This window comes from Mobula hypostoma, chromosome 3, assembly GCF_963921235.1.
Source record: "Mobula hypostoma chromosome 3, sMobHyp1.1, whole genome shotgun sequence".
NCBI lineage: Eukaryota > Metazoa > Chordata > Chondrichthyes > Myliobatiformes > Myliobatidae > Mobula > Mobula hypostoma.
The window spans coordinates 172,978,745-172,999,126 of record NC_086099.1 but is presented as its reverse complement, the minus strand read 5'-3'; the positions used below and the strand labels follow the sequence as shown (position 1 = coordinate 172,999,126).

At 41.0% G+C, this 20,382-nt stretch overlaps 1 long non-coding RNA gene across 2 annotated transcripts in view; it reads right to left on the bottom strand.

The window, feature by feature from the left end:
* LOC134343607 (uncharacterized) overlaps nt 1–20,382 on the bottom strand; it is a 146,556-nt gene that overhangs the window by 47,312 nt on the left and 78,862 nt on the right. The window contains exon 3 of one of the 2 annotated variants that reach the window (XR_010017286.1): nt 5–188. The exons of the other annotated variant lie outside the window; for it this stretch is intronic. This is a non-coding gene — a long non-coding RNA (uncharacterized LOC134343607). Of the gene's footprint in view, nt 1–4; nt 189–20,382 lie in introns of those variants that run through there. 2 annotated transcript variants of the gene reach the window in all.

Here is a 20,382-nt window from a genome sequence, read left to right as displayed (position 1 = left end):
ATTGTCCAATGTTCCATGTTCTATGACCAGTCTTCAGAATCAGAATAAGAATCAGAATCAGGTTTATTATCACCGGCATATGACGTGAAATTTGTTAACTTAGCAGCAGCTACTACTACTACTACGACGTCGACTCAGGCCTAGGGGGCCGGCGTTGGGCAGCAGCAGTTCAATGCAATACACATAACCTAGCAGAGAGAAAAAAAATAATAAGAAGAATAAAATAAAACATAATAATAAATAAACAAGTAAATCAATTACATATTTTGAATAGATTCAAAAAAACCATGCAAAAACAGAAATGTATGTTAAAAAAAAGAAGTGAGGTAGTGTCCAAAGTTTCAATGTCCATTTAGGAATCGGATGGCAGAGGGGAAGAAGCTGTTCCTGAATCGCTGAGTGTGTGGCTTCAGGCTTCTGTATCTCCTACCTGATGGTAACAGTGAGAAAAGGGCATGCCCTGGGTGCTGGAGGTCCTTAATAATGGATGCTGCCTTTCTGAGACACTGCTCCCAAAAGATGTCCTGGGTCTTTTGATTATCTTTCATAGTATATCCATTCTTGAACTAAAGGGGCAAATTTCTCTTGCACTTTTGAAGACCACTAGACAGGTCTTTTTCCACATTAATCACATTGCACAGATCCAACCTAATGAAGGCTCTAGAATGTTTTACCACATTAAAGAGAAATTGCACATAAATAGTTGATTTTGTTATTGTCAATGACAGTAAGAACTTGCAGCAAAAACTAAAAACTGTTCTTGGGAATGATCTCCCTAGCAGTTAGAAGGAACTTTATCTCTCGGTTTGTAATAAAGAGAGACGGAAAAAGGAAGTTCACAATAAGAATGAGGATTGTACATCAATTGGGTGGGAATCCTTAATTGACAAGGAAAAGAAATGGGGCGACTCTCCAACAGGGTTCAAAGAGCTGGAGAAAGCCCAGAAATAGTAACTAGGCAATTGAGATTCCTCAAGCCACTGACTGGAGGAAAAGATATTTGAGTGCAAAGGAAATCCTTCACTTTTTCTGTTGTAACATGTAAGAAATCTGATCTATATTTTCTTTTAGCTTACCACTCCTGGATCTGGTTTTGCCTGATGGGGAAGCTATCACTTGTAGGCACCACTCCCCAATGTTCAGACTTCTGGTTAGTGTTGCAGTTTAGTCCTAGATGACATCTATAACATTGATTTTCTTTTCATTACTAAGCTTTCACTGAGAAGTAAAGATGTCAGATTTCTTCTCCTGAAATGCATCTCTCTGAACAAGTTTTGACCAGATCAGTGCACACAAAATGCAGGAGGAACTCAGCAGGCCAGGCAGCACCTATGGAAATGAGTAAACAGTTGACATTTCGGGCCGAGACCCTTCATCAGGACTCAGCATGAAATGTCAACTGTTTACTCTTTTCCATAGGTGTTGCCTGGCCTGCTAAGTTCCTCCAGCATTTTGTGTGTTTTGCTTGGATTTCCAGTATCTGCAGATTTTCTCATGTTTGTGAAGCTTTGACTAGAGTTTAGTAGTTTTGTGACCCTGATTATAAATGACTCATTCTTATTAAAAGTCTGGTTTAATAAGTGATTTTAAGTTTTGCTGTTTCCATGCTAGGATTTGAACCCGAGTCTCTGGGTTGTTTGTCCAGATCTCTTGACTGGGAATTTAACCATCACACCAAAAACAAAATGATCTGTGTATTTAAGGCAGAATTCCACTTCTTAACTGTGGCTGCCTGCTGAAGCAAATAGATTGGTTCAACATACTGCCAGGAAGGCAGCAAGGTCATGGTGGGTAATTGATGGGTTTATTTTAGCAGCCTCTGCCTGGCTTTCACCAGAATGGAAGAATTAAAACCAGATCACTCTCTGCACAAGGCACATGTAGCACATACAGAGAGCAGTAAATATACAATCACACAAAAAATATAATATAGCCCAAATCCCTGAGTGTCATGTCCTGTAGATAAATGGTGCATAGACATTGTCAGCAAGTATAAGCCAGCAGCAGCCCACAGACGAATTCTTGTATTCCACTGAGCAAACACTACGGAGCAGTGTCATTTTGAGGGACCAGTCCCAACACAGCTTGGATGCCATCTCACACCACTTCCAGCATCACCCCTTCTGGGCAGATGCAACAGGCGAGCCCATGGCATGAGGCCTAGTCTGAGGTACAACCAAGGCCATGCAGCTCCTCTGCCATCGGTCTTTCCAATAAACCAGTGAACCCAACTTGCCGTATTCTGCGTTACCTATGCCCAACAGGGTCTTGCGATCACCAGAAAAATGTTGAAGACAATCACTCGCAGTTAGACCTCACACCGCCTTTATACATCGTCTCTAAGACCTTTCAGTAGCAAGCAGTAACACAGTCTGCATCAAATGCAGATCCTCTGCTGTCAAGCAACTTACTGATGGGGTAAACCTGCAGTAGTAAAAGGTTTTAATATCCAGCAGTGTATTGCAATTGTAAAAAGACATTTACAGAAGACAATAACACCTTTGGTTGAATGCAGAAAGGCCACTGCATTAGAGCATGCTGCTATTTTTCCAGATTCGTTTCTGCTTGGAATGACATTTGCCTTTCATTGCATCCGTCAGTGCCTTCAAATGACGAAGAAGATTTATCTCAGATGAGAGTAATTGCCTAAAAATATCTATCTGTCTTACCTTTGGGGAGTTTAACAAAAATGTAACCATTATCTCTCTCCAGCAGCTGTCAGAATCAGAATCAGGTTTATTGTCAATGACATATGTCATGAGGTTTGTTCTTTTGTGCATCAATACAGTGCCAGACATAAAAACCACTAGAAGTTATGATAGAGAGATAGATAGATAGTGAACAAGAGGAATAGTGAGGTAGTGCTCATGGGTTCATGAAACATTCCAAAATCTGATGGCGGAGGGGTAAAGAGCTGTTCCTAAAACAGTGAGTGTGGATCTTCAAGTTCCTTTGCCACCTTCTTAAGGCACTGCCTTTTGATGATGTCCTCGATTGTGGGGAGGTGTCGTGCCGATAGTGAAGCTGTCTGAGCCCACAACCCTCCACAGCCTCTTTCGATCCCGGGTTTTAGAGCATCTGTACAAGGCAGTGATGCTGTCCACCATGCATCTGTAGAAATCTGCAAGAGTCTTTGCTGACCAAATCTCTTCAAGTTCTTCATGAAGTATAGGCTTCAACCTTCACACTCTGCTCCCCCCGCCCCCCGCATTTTGTTCCATCTGCCACTCATATTTTTCTCTTAGTTTTCCTCCGTCTAGTATTTGTTGCGATTGTCTCCCAACTCTACCCTACTTCCCCTTGCACGTCTGTCATCTTACACCCCCTCCTCAGTCCACCAACCATCTGACACACCACTTCTCTTCACTTCTCTATACTGGCCATCTCACCTCACCACTTTGTCCTAATGCAGTGTTTTGGCTCGAAACATCAGAGATTCCTTTCCTCCCACAAGTGCTGCTCAAACTGCTGAATTCCTCCAGCAGGTTGCTTGTTGCTGCTATTCCATTATCGTTCAGGTCGACAGGGAGGAGAGATTCAGTCATCTCCACTCTGTTCAGGTGGAGGTCCAGCAAAGACTTAGCACAGTGCCCATGGTGGCGGCTATTAGGTGGTGAGCGAGGATGGGGAAATGAAGGCGCACAACCTGCAACAATTCCAAACAGAACAGGTCACAGAATTATTCATCCTTTGTTCTTAAGTTGCCTCACATATAGGATTTCATGGTTGCAATGCTACATGCTGAAAGAATGCACACAAGGGAGATCATTAGATATCAGATCATGTCTACAGATGTCCAGTCTATGTTCAAGCAAAACTCCTCAGCATACTGTGAATTACCAGGGAAGAAATTTGCCATCTACATCCAAAGGGCAACATAGACATTGTCCTTTCAGTGGTTGCTATGGTCACCTTACACATGTGACTTATTTCTGGCCAGCAATGTGATATCAGCTAACAAGCAAGCCACAGCTGGATGTAAGTGTCAATGTCATCAGCACTTCCACTTTCTTTTGTAGTAAACAGCCGCCCTTTGTCATTGCATTGGACCCTTTCTCAAAATACCAGTGAATTTCAACAGCTGGTCTTTTCCCAACTAATCCTATATGTCAGTAAATGAAAACATTTCCACTGCAATAATGCATGAAGCCAACGCAAGACATGAATGTCGCTTATCTGCTGATTATGAGACAGTAATAAGTTCATATGTGTGTGACTATTGATAGGGAAGATATTATGATACAACAATTCCAACATGAATTCTCAAGTTACTTATTCAATATATGTAATTTTGTCTAACTCCTTAAAGTGTGGCATTTTTTTTTCTTGCAGCTGTTCCCAAATGCTGCAGACAGTAAGGAAGCTATTCTGGAGTTTCAGACATTTTATGGAGGGAGAACTTCTATTCTATTGACCACTAAATAGGAGTACAAGGAAGAATAACGATATATTTCCCTCATCTACCCTTGGACTCTATTTCATGCCTAGATGTTCAGTTTGCCATCCTTCCATCCTTTCTCACTTCATGTGCTAGAGTGAGGGAGTTCAGGTTTTGGCTCAGAGGCTTTGGCAAGGAGAGGTGGAAGCTGTAGGTAGATTATTTCCATTTAATTTTTCTCTCTTTCTTATTGCCCAGATAGATCAGCGGTGATGCCAGGCAGTATAGTGGAATGCTCATTTTGTGCGATGTTGGAAGGCACGGTCCCTGACAACTACACCTGCGAGAAGGGCATCCAGCTGCAGCTTCTTTCAGACCGTGTTAAGGAATTGGAGCTGGAAGAACTGGATGAACTCTGGATCATTTGGGAGGCTGAGGGGTTGATCGATAGGACAGACAGGGAGCTAGTTACACCCAAGGTACAATACTAGGTAACTGAGTGACTGTCAGGAGAGGGAAAGGGGACAGGCAGCCAATGCAGAGTACCCCGGTGGCTGTTTCCCTTAACAACAGGTATACCATTTTGCATACTGTTGAGACGGGGAATGGCCTAGCAGTCAAATGCCACAGTGATCAGGTCTCTGGCACTGAGTCTGGCTCTGTGACACAGAAGGAAAGGAGAGAGAAGGCATGGGTTGCAGTGATAGGGGATCCGTTGGTTAGGGGAACAGACAGGAGGTTCTGTGGACAAGAATGAGATTCCTGGATGGTATGTTGCCTCCCAGGTGCCAGGGTCACCAACACCTTGAATTGAGTGCACAGCATTCTAAAGTGGGAGGGTGAGCAGCCAGAAGTCGAGGTTTTCATTGGTACCAACGACAAGGGTAGAAAGGGTTACGAGGCCCGGCAAAGCGAGTTTAGGGAGTTAGGTGCTGAGTTTAAAGGCAAAACCTCCAGGGTTGCGATCTCAGGATTGCTACCTATTCCATGTGCTGGTGCGGCCAGAAATGAGAAGATCATACAGTTTAACATGTGGCTAAGGGGCCGAAGGAGGGAGGGCTTCAGATTTTTGGATCATTGGTCTCTTCTAGGGAAGATGGGACCTGTACACTTCAACTGGAGGGCTCTCCTTGCAGGAAGGTTTGCTGGTGCTTCATGGAGGAGTTTAAACTACAGTTGCAGGGGTGCGAACCAGAGCACTATGGAGTGGGTCATGGAGTGCGGTGGTTGCGGGGAAAAATTTTGTTAAGCTTACATGCAAAGAGGTTTCGAAAGATTGAGCATGGTGGGACTGTTGTTCTATGTATATTTCAATGCAAGGAGTATAGTAGGAAAGGCTGGTGAGCTTAGGACATGGATCAGCACATGGAATTGTGAAATTGCAGCCATTAGTGAAACCTGGTTGCAGGAGGGGCAGGATTGGCAGCTCAACATTCCAGGGTTCTGTTTTAGACATGATACAGCAGGAGAAATTAAAGGGAGAGGAGTGGCATTTCTAGCCAGGCAAAATGTCACGGCAGTGCTCAGACAGGACAGACTAGAGAGCTTGTCTACTGATGCTACATAGGTGGAACTCAGAAAAAAGGAAGGGATGACCACTCAACAGTTCATGGGAATTAGAGGAGCAAATCTGTAGAGAGGTCGCCGTCTGTTGCAAGAAACATAAGGCTATAATAGTAGATGATTTTAACTTTCCACATATTGACTGGGACACCCATACTGTAAAAGGGTTGAATGTCAATTGTATTCAGGAAACTTTCCTTAATCAGAACATAGAGGTCCCAACTAAAGAGAATGTGACCTTAGATCTTGTATTAGAGAATGAGACAGAAATTTGTGTAGGGGAGCACTCTGCATCCAGTAATCATGATGCCGTTAGCTCCAAGATAATTATCCAAGATAAGTCTGGTCCGCAGTTAGGATTCTAAATTGGAGAAAGGTAAATTTTGATGGTTCCAGAAAGGATCTGGCAAGTGTTGATGGGGACAAGTTGTTTTCTGCACGGGTGTACTTAGAAAGTGGGAGGCCTTCAAAAGTAAAATTTTGAGTGTACAGAGTTTGTAGGTATCTGTCAGAATAAAAGACAAGGATAACAGGAACCTTGGCTTTCAAGAGATGCATAGCAGAGATAGGCAAGCAGGAAGAAATGAGGTAATTTAGGAGTATAAGAAATGCAAGAGAACACTTACGGAAATCAGGAGGGCTAAAAGAAGACATGAGATTGCTCTCGTAGACAAGGTGAAGAAGAATCCGAAGGGTTTCGACAAATATAGCAAAGGACAAAATTGGTCCCCTAGAAGATCAGAGTGGTAGTCTATGCATGGAGCCAAAAGAGATGGGGGAGACCTTAAAAGGGGATTTATGTGCATTTGTATTTACTTGGGAGATGGACATAACAGAATTGTGGCAAAACAACAGTGAGGTCATGGAACCGATATGGTTTACAGAGGAGGGGGGTGTATGTTGGCTTGAGACAATTTATGGTGGATTAATTCCCAGGGCCAGACAAGGTGTTCTCTTGGACCCAGTGGGAGGCAAGTGCAGAAATTATAGGGGAGCCTATCAGAGATAGTTAAAACGTCCTTTGCCACAGGTGAGATGCTAGAGGATTGGAAGAGAGCTAATGTTATTCCATTGCTTAAGAAAGGCTCATAATGTAAACCAGAAAATTATAGGCTGATGAGCCTGACATCAGTAGTGAGCAAGTTATTGGAAGGTATCCTAAGAGACTGGATATACAAGTATTAGGATAGATAAAGACTGAGAGTCAAAATGACTTTATGTATAATAAGTCATGTCTAGCCAATCTTATAAAGTTTTTCGAGGATATTATCAGGAATGTTGATGAAGGCAAGGCAGCGGATGTTGTCCACATGAATTTTAGCAAGGTCTTTAACAAAGTCCCGTATGGGGAGGTTGGTCAAGAAAGTTCAGTCGCATGGTGTTCAAAATGAGGTAGTAAATTGGATTAGACATCGGCTTCACAGGAGAAGACAAAGTGTGGTAGTAGATGGTTGTTTATCGAACTGGAGGCCTACAACTACTGGTGTGCCCCAGGGATCAGTGCTGGGTCCATTGTTTGTCATCTACATCAATGATCCAAATGATAATGTGATTAACTGGATCAGCAAATTCGCAGATGACACTAAGATTGGGCGTATAGTGAATAGTGAGGGAATCTATCAGAACTTGCAACAGGATCTGGACCAGCTGGGAAAATGGGCTGAAAAATGACAGATGAAATTTAGTCCAGACAAGTGTGCAGTGTTGCACTTTGGGAGGACCAACCAGGATAGGTCTTACACGCTGAGTGGTAGGACACTAAGGAGTATGGTAGAACAAAGGAATCTAGGAATACAGATCTATAGTTCCTTGGAAGTGGTATTGATAGAGTCACAAAGGCAGCTTTTGGCACATTGGCCTTCATAAACCAAAGTACCGAGTATAGGAGTTGGGATGTTATGTTGAAGTTGTAAAAGAGATTGGTGAGCCCTAATTTGGAGTATTGTGTGCATTTTGGTCACCTACCTATAGGAAAGCTGTCAATAAGATTGAAAGAGTGCAAAGAAAATTTACAAGGAGGTTGTCAGGACTTGAGGACCTGAGTTATAGGGAAAAGTTGAATCAGTTGGGATTTTATACCCTAGAACATAAAAGTGATTGAGGGGAGATTTGATAGAGGCATACAAAATTATAAGGGGTATAAATAGGTAAATCCAAGCAGGCTTTTCCCACCCATGATGGGTGAGACTAGAATTAGAGGTCATGGGTGAAGGGTGAAAGGTGAAATGTTTAAGGGAAACATAAGGGGGAATTTCTTCACTAAGAAGACAGTGAGAGTGCGTAAGTGAGAAGTGGTGGATGCGGGTTCGATTTCAACACCTAAGAGAAATTTAGATAGGTACCTAGGTGGGAGGGGTATGGAGGGCTTTGGTCCAGATGCAGATCAATAGGTCTAGGCAGATCAATAGTTCCTCATGGACTAGTTGGGCCAAATAGCCTGTTCCGGTGCTGTAGTGTTCTATGACTCTCTGAAGACTTCCCCTGTTGAAGACTTTGCATTGGCTGCAAATTTTTTCAAATTAATTTTCGGGCCTTAGAAAAGGGAGCAGCTTCTCTAATCCTCGAAATGGGCCATTGGGCTCACATGGGAGAAACCCTTCAATTATGAGCTGGAGTTCTTTAAGGACAAAAACTTCTTATCGTTAGGGTTCCTGATCTTGTGTTTTTTAAGGCTCAAGTTGCATTAGAATAATGATATTCAAAAGTTTTCCTCACTCTGTCAGGCTAACTGGAATGACTTACCCTTGGGATAAGATGATGTTTTATGAGACGGAAATTATTCACATTTTTCTTTTCACATGCATTTTTTAATGTTGTTCCATTGGGATTTATATGATGTACTAGATGTGACTGTTACTTCGGACGTGGGTTACATTTGCTGGATTCCTGACTGTCTAATCAAAGTAATTGAATATTAGACTTGGATACAATTCACCCATTTGTTTTATATATTGCTTCCATGTTGTACACATGCCTAAAATTCCTTTGATGATTATAGCAAAAATAAAATTACAATGTAGATAAAACATGAATTGTGCTCACACTGAGATTATCATTAAGTGAAATTTAATTTTCTATGTTCCCTCCCGAGTAACGCACAAAAAAGATAATTCTGCAAATGAAAGTATCTATAACACATCAATTGCACTTCAGTCATATTCTGAGCCACAAGATATGTTGTCAGACATAGGCAAGATTTATTAAACTGCCAGAGGCAATGTCAGATTGTAGTTTTGAATCTGACTGGTACTCAATATCTGAAAATGAAAGTATACCAAACAAATGTCCTATAAATGATGATTAAAACATTGAAAATGGGCTATTGTTAATAAATAAGCCATACTTCTAACAAGTTTGTTGTGCCTTTTATATGACCATGAGTAGGATTTCCTCAGCAAGTTTTGAAGTATTGACATGTTCCATGCTATGCAGAAAAAGATCAATATAGTATGTGTAACCTACATTAAGTCCCTTGTCAGCAAGGCGATCGCATTTAAAATGACAAAGCCTTGAAACCAGAATACTTTCATGATGAAAGACTGAGTGAGTGAAGGAGAATATTTCCAACACAGTTTAATGAAGCATTATATTCATGTGAGGAATGAAAAAAAAAACCTGGAGTCTGGTAAAGCTTTTAGTAAAAAAGTAAATAAATCAGCCTTCGTATGTCGTAACCAATTAGACATTTCTGATCCAATGATTTTTAGGATTACTTTGCAAAGCATCCTTGAAATTTAAAGATCTTACACAATATCACAAGGTCATCTCATTTACAGTCTGCTGGACTCAGACTTTGAAACCATTTTGAGAATAAAGATGGCAGCTGAGGACTTTCAATGAGCCTGTTGCTTTTTGCCACAGACACTTTCTGAGCAACAGAAGAGATAAGATTGAAATTTGTCCTTGATCCTTGTGCTAAATATACACTATGGTTGAGTTCAGTGGTGCAGAATTTTGTAAGCTGAGCTCAGTCTCCTGCATCTCTATATTGCACAGGATGAAATTACCCCCGTTACTTTTTTGTTGATGATTGTTGGTGCCTTGGTGGCGTAGTGGTCAGCACGGTGCTGTTGCAGCTCGGGGCATCAGAGTTCGGAGTCCAATTCCAATGTCATCTGTAAGGAGTCTGTATATCCTCCCATGGAATGTGTGGATTTTCTCCAGGTGCTCTGGTTTCCTCCCACAGTCCAAAGATGTACTGGTTAGCAGGTTATCTGATCATTGTAAATTATCCTGTGACTGGGCTCCGGTGATTCACAGCAGCATGGCTCGAAGAGCCGGATGGGCAAGTTCTGCACGGTGTCTCAATAAATAAATAAGTCTGCCCTAGACAATTACATGGCAATGTACACCTCCTTCCTCCTGGTGTATATCTAAGCTATGGACTGTGTCTGTTACCGTCCTCCTAGATTCAGGAGAAGTCAAACATTGAACAGATTTATGGTCTGTATTTCTTGCTATTATTTACTCTCAATGAGTTTGCTAGGGCCAATTTGTCACCGTGAATTGTAGGATAGAGGCCAGAAATGAATGAGATGGATACTGCTTACTTGCTGCACTGTTGGACAGTATATCAAACAGAGTCCATAATCCCTTTCAAACTAACCCTGAGTCTTAGGGTCAGAGTGCAATCCAGCATAAAAACAGACACTTCAACCCAACTAATCTTTGCCACCCAAAGTGCTGACCTAAGCTACTCCCATTTATATGCATGTAAGCAATAACTCTCGATAACTTTAAATGTCATTATTGTACTACTGTCACTAACAAATTTGTCAAATAAAATTAATTAACTTAGGGTGGATAAATCCCCAGGGACTGAGATAAATCCAAGGAGATTGCTGGGTCTCTGACAGAGAATTTTGTACCATTATTAGACATGGATGAAGTCCCAGAAGACTGGAGGATGGCTGATGTTGTCCCCTTGTTCAAAAGGTGCAGTACAGATAAGCCTAGAAACTAGGGAGGCTTATATCAGTGATATGGAAGCTATAGGAGAAGATCCTGAGGGACAGGATTCTTGTTCATTATAAAGGCACGCTGATTACGAAGAACCAGCATGGTTTTCTGCAGAAGAGATACTGTCTCACAAATCTGACTGAATATCTTGTCAAATATCCTACTAAAGTGCCTAACGTGGACTTTAATAGAGCTTTTGACAAAATCCTGCGTGGAAGGCTGGTCCAGAAGGTTAACATACATGGGCCAAGATGTGCTGGTAAGCTGGATCCAAAATTGGGTGAGTAATAGGAAGCAAAAGCTACTGGTGGTTAGGTATTTTTCTACTGATGTACCACAGGAATCAGAGCTAAGACCTTCATTGTTAGTAATATACAGTATATTAATAGAAACATAGAAAACCTACAGCACAATACCAGGCCCCTCGGCCCACAAAGTTGTGCCGAACATGTCCCTACCTTAGAAATTACAAGGCTTACCCACAGCCCTCTATTTTTCTAAGCTCCATGTACCTATCCAAAAATGTTCTCTTAAAAGACCCTATCGTATCTGCCTCCACCACTGTTGCCGGCAGCCCATTCCACAAACACACCACCCTCTGCATAAAAAAAAACTTACCCCTGACATCTCCTCTGTACCTACTCCCCAGCACCTTAAACCGGTGTCCTCTTGTGGCAGCCATTTCAGCCCTGGGAAAAAGCCTCTGACTATCCACACGATCAATGCCTCTCATCTTCTTATACACCTCTATCAGGTCACCTCTCATCCTCCGTCGCTCCAAGGAGAAAAGGCCAAGTTCACTCAACTTATTCTCATAAGGTATGCTTCCCAATCCAGGCAACATCCTTGTAAGTATCCTCTGCACCCTTTCTATGGTTTCCACATCCTTTCTGTAGTGAGGCGACCAGAACTGAGCACAGTACTCCAAGTGGAGTCTGACCAGGGTCCTATATAGCTGCAACATTACCTCTCAGCTCCTAAATTCAATTCCACGATTGATGAAGGCCAATACACCTTATGCCTTCTTAGCCACAGAGTCAACCTGCGCAGCTGCTTTGAGCGTCCTATGGACTCAGACCCCAAGATCCCTCTGTTCCTCCACACTGCCAAGAGTATTACCATTAATACTATATTCTGCCATCATATTTGACCTAGCAAAATGAACTACTTCACACTTATCTGGGTTGAACTCCATCTGCCGCTTCTCAGCCCAGTTTTGCATCCTGTCAATGTCTGCTGTAGCCTCTGACAGCCCTCCACACTATTCACAACACCTCCAACCTTTGTGTCATCAGCAAACTTACTAACCCATCCCTCCACTTCCTCATCCAGGTCATTTATGAAAATCACGAACAGTAGGGGTCCCAGAACAGATCCCTGAGGCACACCACTGGTGACTGACCTCCATGCAGAATATGACCCGTCTACAACCACTCTTCGCCTTTTGTGGGCAAGCGAGTTCTGGATCCACAAAGCAGTGTCCTATGCCTCCTTACTTTCTCAATAAGTCTTGTATGGGGTATCTTATCAAATGCTTTGCTGAAATCCATATACACTACATCTACTGCTCTTCCTTCATTAATGTGTTTAGTCACATCCTCAAAAAATTCAATCAGGCTCGTAATGAATCCAACAATCTTATATAACACATATAAATGAATTGTATGAGATTTCTGTTGGTCTACTTAGTAAGCTTGAAAACGATATGAAAACTGATGGAGTTGCAGATAGTGAAACGTTTTGTCAAAAGATTCAGTAGAACATGAATCAGCTGGAAATATGGGTGAAGTGTGGGCAGATGAAATTTAATCCCGACGAATGCAAGGGAATGCATTTCTGGTAGTCGAATTCTGACAGGTCATACAGTGTAAATGGCAGGGACTACAGGACCACTGATGTAAAAAGAAACCTTGGGGTACAAGTCCATAGCTTGCTGGAAGACATGACACAGGTGGATAGGATAGTGCAGAAGGCAGTTGATATGCTTGCCTTCATAACCAAGGCATTCAGTATAAGAGTTGGTTCAGCATGTTGCAATTATATGAAAAATTGATAAAAACCTCATTCGGGGTGTATTGTACAGTTCTGGTTGCCACACTACAGAGAGTATGTAGTAGTGATTAAGCGAGATTAAAGAGACAATTCATCAGGATGTTGTCTGGAATGGAGTGGTGTAGATATAAGGGGAGACTGAATAGTTTGTTTTGTTTTCTTAGTAGATCATGGATGGCTGAGGATTAGCTTACAGAAGTTTATATAATATGAGGGGCATTTATCTCCCTGGCTTACACAATTTACCTGCCTTGTTGAAGTGCAATTGGCCTTACTTTTAGCGCTCACATAATAGACCCCACCATCACTGAGAATGGGCATATAATTTTCTTCCCTAGTTCATAGCTCGATGGGCTAGCGCTGTGGAGTTTCAACTGATCCATTGGTTGTGAGAATGCTTCACTCTATCCTCTTTATTTCTCTTATTTACTGCACATGTATTACATCTTCATTAGACTGCCATCTCATTTTTAGGAATGCAGTTGTACGTTCCTAACTCAGGTTTGATCCCTACCTTGATAGTAATGCTAGACTTAGGGGACAAGTCAGGCCATGAAGTTAAAGATTGTGACGGTGTGCATTTTGGCGGCTGAGTATGGTCCACACCACTTCATGGATGCCCAGTTCTGAAATGCCAGATCCGTTCTGAGTATGTCCTATTTGCCACAATTGTAGACCCTCCACACACCGCAATGGAGAGTATCTTCAGTGGGAAGATGAAATTGTATGGTTGTCATTGGTATCAGTGCAATCATCAACAGATGAATTTGGAATAGGTTAGTTGATAAGGAAGAGGTCAAGCAGGCTTACCTGTCGTGTTGGTTCACTCACTATCTGCACAGACCCAGTCTGGTAGTTTCATCCTTTGGGTCTCTACCACCTCACTTGGTATTGGTGCTATCAAGCCACTCTTGGTGATGGAGGTTGATGATCCACACCCAGAGTATATTCTGTACTGATGCTACTTCCAGTGATTCTTCCAAGTGGTGTTCAACATGGAGCAGCACTGTTTCATCTGATGAGGGAATTCTGTAGGTAACACTTAGTTCTACCCAATGGCAAGAGATTTCATGAAGTCTTCAGACAATGATACAAAAGCCTGAATGTATGTATCATCAAGCTCAAGGACAACTTCTAACCCACTGTTATAAGACTATTGAATAGTCCCTGAGTACAATAAGATGGGATTTGACCTCACAGGCCTCACACCTTATTGTCTGTCTGTATTACACTTTTTTCTGTAACTAACACTAATTCTTCATTTCCCTTGTACTATCTCAGATGTAGAAGGGTTCTTCATTGTTGTTTCTGTAGCAATTTAGTTTTACCAGTCAGGGTTGTCAGCCCTGAGCTGTAACCATAAACCCTGCGGGACCAGTGGACCACTCTTATTCTGGCCTCGACCCTTTGACCTGTTTGGCATGGGTGACCCTACCAAGAGCCAAAGCACAAAGCCCTGACTCCAGATAACATAGGTCTCTGAGTCATTAAGGCACACAAGCCTCCTAACCATGACAAGGTTGTGGTTAGTCTCCAGACACCGGTACCTAGATATTTGCAAGGAGGACCCTTGCAAGGTCATCTGGCTGGGTGAGACTTTGCTGTGAACAAATACAGTTCCCGGTCAATGCCCAATACAATCTCTGATCTTGTCCTTAGTTTCCCTACGCAGAATAATTTTATGGGAGGCAGGAGATTCTGACAAAATATCCACGTTGCAGCCCTTCTCCAAATCACAGCCCCTCATGTTTATCCCATTGATACAACATGAATAAGTGCTGTTGATAACAATCTTCATAGAAGTTTGATTTTGGGAGAACTTATCAAATACACTTCTTTAATAGTTGAAAAAGACAGAATGAAAGGAATAAAGTTGGCATGCAGTGACCCCACAAAGACATGCTTTCCTCCAGAAAGCAAAACTATTTTATTTGAAGAAAGACCTTTGTAAAACTCATGTGTTTTGTGAAAAAAATTTGGAAAATTTGTGATGGCCATATCTGAAAAACTCCAATAAAAAAATTGAGTCATAATTAATACAAATCATTGGATAACGAATAGATGAGAAAGGGAATGGGGATAAATGCAAAACAATTTTGAGTACATGCACACAAATACCCAGAGCCTAGAAAATTACACTGATCATTTGCAGATACACATATGAACATGCATTGTGATTTAGCACGATCAGAATATGATATTCAAAGATACAGTCTGTTTGGTTTGAATGAAGGAACAACAGAGTTATTATGCTGCCTTGCACTATAATACCACTTCAAATTAAAGGCATGGCTATATGGACTCATAAATCCAAGTTATTTCAATCCCTTTGTGTAGAATGCTAAGAGCATTTCTTATTTCTGTCCTACCCAGGCTTCTTCTCTCACTTCTTGCTGTTTTACATTGATGCTTATTTTGTGCTATTTCTTGATTATGTAAAAAAAAACTTGTAAGTTTCATCGGCTTTCCATCCTGCCCTCACTTTCACCTGGTCTATTTGTAAACTCTTCCTTCCCTTTCTTAACTTTCATGTCTCCATTTCAGAGGATAGGTTAGCGATGAGTATTATACACAAGGTCACACACAAGAAAATAGCATAGGATTCAACTGCTCAGCCCCTCGTCTCTGCCTTGCCATTTAAAATGATCAAGGCTGATCTGCCCCTGACCTCAACTCTTCCTCTGTACCACTCCCCAATCTTTCAAAAAGTTATTTACTTCCCCTTTAAATACCTCATCATGTGATCCAGCTTCCACAACCCTCCAGTGTAGAGATTTCCTGAGATTCGACATCGCAAGCCCATAGTCTTCTGGGATGCATTCCTCCAGAGATACTTTACCATCTTCATTCAACATCACCATCATCAGTCAGATATTTCCCCTACCCTGGTCTCCACCCATTGCAGATCTTCCCATGTGTTCTCACTGTGACCCCCCCCAACCCATTTTTCCTATGTTACTTAAAGCTTGCTTCCCCTTTCTGATGAAAGTTTATTAACCTGAAACATCAACTCTGTTTCTCTTTCCACGGATGCTGTCTGACTGGCTTTCAGCTATTTTTTTTTTATTTACTCCAGATTTCTAACATCTGCAGTCCTCTGATGAGCGTTCACAATTAGTGATCACTCAAGCATTAAGTTTAGAGAAGTTACAAGAAATGACAGAGTAAAAAATCAAATGCAAGGATATTCAGTTGGGAAATGACTAATCTCAGTGAGTAAAAAACGGTGTAGCTCAGGTGGTTGGAGTCAATTTGTTTTGCTTAAAACTTATTAAATTTCAGTTTTTCTGATGAAAAGTCATCAATCTGAAAGAGCAATTCTTTTCCTCTTGTTCACAGGTAGTGCTTGGTCATGCCAGTGTTTTCTCTTTTTATTATGAAAAGCAATGGTGTTGAAGGCCTGACAGCGCTGTGATTTATTGACTTTAATTGCATACTCTGACCATCTTTAAATGGTGTGTTATCATGTTCCTTGATTTTGGGGCATGTTGAAAGACAGGTTCACCAATTATCGCATTGTCAGTCGATGCAAATGTGTTATGAATGATACTTCTTTTTAAAACGTATTTCAACAATATTTCATGTTAGACATTGATTAATCCGTGCTCCACAAATTTGTTTTGCTAACAAGTTTCACCAAAATAAATACACATAAAAGAGGATGATACCACAGTTAATTACACAAATAATACTTGGCCTGTGGGCGGTGAAGATGCACAGACTGGGCTGGAGGATATAGCCGAAACTCTCTCTAGAGAACAAGCAGAAAGTGACATTTGAGAAGCAGCAGGCTAACTGGACAACTGGGTAGAATCCAAGCAAATATTCAAGATGGAATAAGTGTTCATTGTTCAAGAAGGACTATGTATTCATTGCAAGGAAAATGGGGCTTTTCTTCCCCCATAACATACCTTAATCAGAGTTCCTCTTATGGAATCACTCTTTCCAATTGTTGAAAAAAAAAGCACCAGCCTGTTTCTGTTATGCTATGATTTTTAGATATTAAGAGAATCAAAAGATTTAGGTTTAGTTAAAAGTTGAAGTGTTGTTAGGGTTAAAAATCATGACTTTGCTAAATGACAGAACAGACGCAGAGGGACAACTGGCTTCTATTTCTTATGCTTTCATGTGCTTACATTATATATTCAATAGATTGCAGCACTTTAACACAAGTTTATACTATTAGGATATACACCTCAATATTTCATTGCCATATTTGTTTAGCATTATTCTCAGATCACTATGATCTATGCTCACAATTTTGAATGCAGTTATTACTTACACTCACATGGCTGTTATGCACACTTAATTATTTCCACATGTCTCAAGCTCTCCTGCGCATGATGAAAGACGAGTGAAGGAGCACAGTGCCTGAGCTTTTGTGACATTGAAAGCAATAAACTATGCATTATTTTGATTTGTCACAGGCAAAAGGAATAATTGCAAAAGAACAAAAGCAAAATTTAGAATAACTAAGTAATATAACTGAGAACTGGAGAAAGCTCAAAGTGACTTCCACCTAGTGTGTATGCCAATTTTTTTTTTAAATACAGTATACCTAAGATGAAGACGCAGACCCAAGATTATAGAGGACAAAAGAACACCTAAATAGGACTTAGCATAGGAACTATGGTATACAAACAGATGTAACCTCAATGTAAGTACATCTCACTTAATTCTAAGGATATGGATTTACTAGCAAACATTGTATTTATTACAAATCTCTGAGGCAAGTGAATGATGATTGAGCTACCTTAATTAAAAGTCAGGCCATATCAGTGCAGGGGTTGGAATCGCACTTATCATTACAAAGATAGTATGCTTTCTTCCCTTAAAGGACTTTAGAGAATCAAACTTTTTTAAACAATCCACCAACCCAACAATTACATTTTTGATATTAAGTGAATGAACAGTATTCAAGTTCCCAGTGTTTCATGGTGGACTTTGAGCTCATGTTCTCCACATTATAGTCAAAATTCTGGATAATTAGTCCATTAATATTGCCATTAAACTTGAAATGTTAATCATGCCTTGGCCAGTAACCCTCGAGCTATGGGTCAGTAGCCCTAGAGCACTTTGCAGGGATATGCGAGACTTCCTACATATTTACTGAAGGTTTGTGACCCCATCTGAGGCTGGGAAAAAGTATAACATAAGATCATAGGACTCATTGGTACCCTCTTGGAATTTAGTGAATTCTGAAAAATTGGTACCCTCTTGGAATTTTGTGAATTCTGAAAAATTGGTACCCTCTTGGAATTAAGTTAATAGATGAAGTACCTCTGCAACCACTTCCTTACCAGCCCAATGTGCAGACTATTATATCCTGTTGAGTTGACTGCATTTGGTCCTGAGAGTTTTTCTAATCCTATTTCCCTCTGATTGGGATTTCTTTTACAAGCTCGTCCATGCTATTTGAAATTAGCATATTTGTTCAGGATATTTGCAGTGAAGACCTACTTGGTTAAAACATAGCTGCCATTTCCTTGTTTAGAACCATAGAACCATAGAACATTACAGCACAGAAAACAGGCCTTTTGGCCCTTCTTGGCTGTGCAGAACCATTTTTCTGCCTAGTCCCACTGACCTGCACCTGGACCATATCCCTCCATACACCTCTCATCCACGTACCTGTCCAAGTTTTTCTTAAATGTTAAAAGTGAGGCCACATTTACCACTTCGTCTAGCAGCTCATTCCACACACCCACCACTCTCTGAGTGAAGAAGTCCCCTAATGTTCCCTTTAAACTTTTCCCCCTTCACCCTTAACCCATGTCCTCTGGTTTTTTTTCTCCCCTAGCCTCAGTGGAAAAAGCCTGCTTGCATTCACTCTATCTATACCCATCATAATTTTATATACCTCTATCAAATCTCCCCTCATCCTTCTACGCTCCAGGGAATAAAGTCCTAACCTATTCAACCTTTCTCTGTAACTGAGTTTTTCAAGTCCCGGCAACATCCTTGTAAACCTTCTCTGCACTCTTTCAACCTTATTTATATCCTTCCCGTAATTTGGTGACCAAAACTGAACACAATACTCCAGATTCGGCCTCACCAATGCCTTATACAACCTCATCATAACATTCCAGCTCTTATACTCAATACTTCGATTAATAAAGGCCAACGTACCAAAAGCACTCTTTACGACCCTATCTACCTGTGACGACACTTTCAGAGAATTTTGTATCTATATTCCCAGATCCCTCTGTTCTACTGCAATTCCTCAGTGCTCTACATACCTTGTATGTTCTACCTTGATTTGTCCTTCCAAAGTGCAACACCTCACACTTGTCTGTATTAAACTCCATCTGCCATTTTTCAGCCCATTTTACCAGCTGGTCCAAATCCCTCTGCAAGCTTTGAAAACCTTCCTCACTGTCCACTACACCTCCAATCTTTGTATCATCAGCAAATTTGCTGATCCGATTTACCATATTATCATCCAGATCATTGATACAGATGACAAACAACAATGGACCCAGCACTGATCCCTTTCTGAAGGTCTTCATAGAAACTTGAGCCGCTGTCTTCCTTAATATATATCCATAGAAACTTCTGGTCATTGTTTTAATATTGCGTGCAAGTTGTCCTCTTCAGATCAATTCTCGCTTTTCTTGTAAGATTTTTAGTTTTTTGCTGCTGTTGTTGAAAAATCTCAGTCCTCTGGTCCACCTCTGTCTCTTACTACTTTGTATGCCTCTTTTCCATTTGACTTTATCCCTGTTCTCCATCGATAGGCATGGATGATTCCTCTTTCTTATGGAATCCCTCTTTCCAATTGGGATAAATTTCTCCCTAGCATTATGAACTAGCTGTATAAATAGCTCCCACAGATTATCCAATGACCTAACTCTAGGTTTGTTTACCTAGTCCTCGCTCGTCATATCCATTTTCATGCCATTGAAATTGCCCTTAATTAAATTGGGGACGCTGGTTTTGGACCTGAGGTATTCACCATCAAACTACAGTATTTCTACAATTCTGCCATGTTGTGGTTATTATTTCCTGAGGGAACCTTTAACCAAGAGATCTCTTATCAATCCTTTCTTAGTACAAGTTCAAGTCTAAAACAACCTGTAACAGATAGGTTCTATAATATGCTGCTCTAAGAAGCAATTGTGACATAGTTCACAAATTCTTCTATGATATCCTTGACAGTTTGGTTGGTTCAATTGATATGCAGATTACAATCTCCCATGATAATTGCTGTTCCTTCAATAGTTATCTACTTATGCTTTCATGAAGCAAAGCCTTAGAGACTGTCAGACTACTCTCTCCCACGTCTTCTTTCCCTTGCTACCCAATATCTGCACCCCAACTGATTTGACATTACTATTCACTTTTTTTTTTACATGTCAACCCAGCACCACTCTTGATTAATAATGGTACTTGGCCTATTCTTTGGGAGCACTATATGACCTGGAATATTT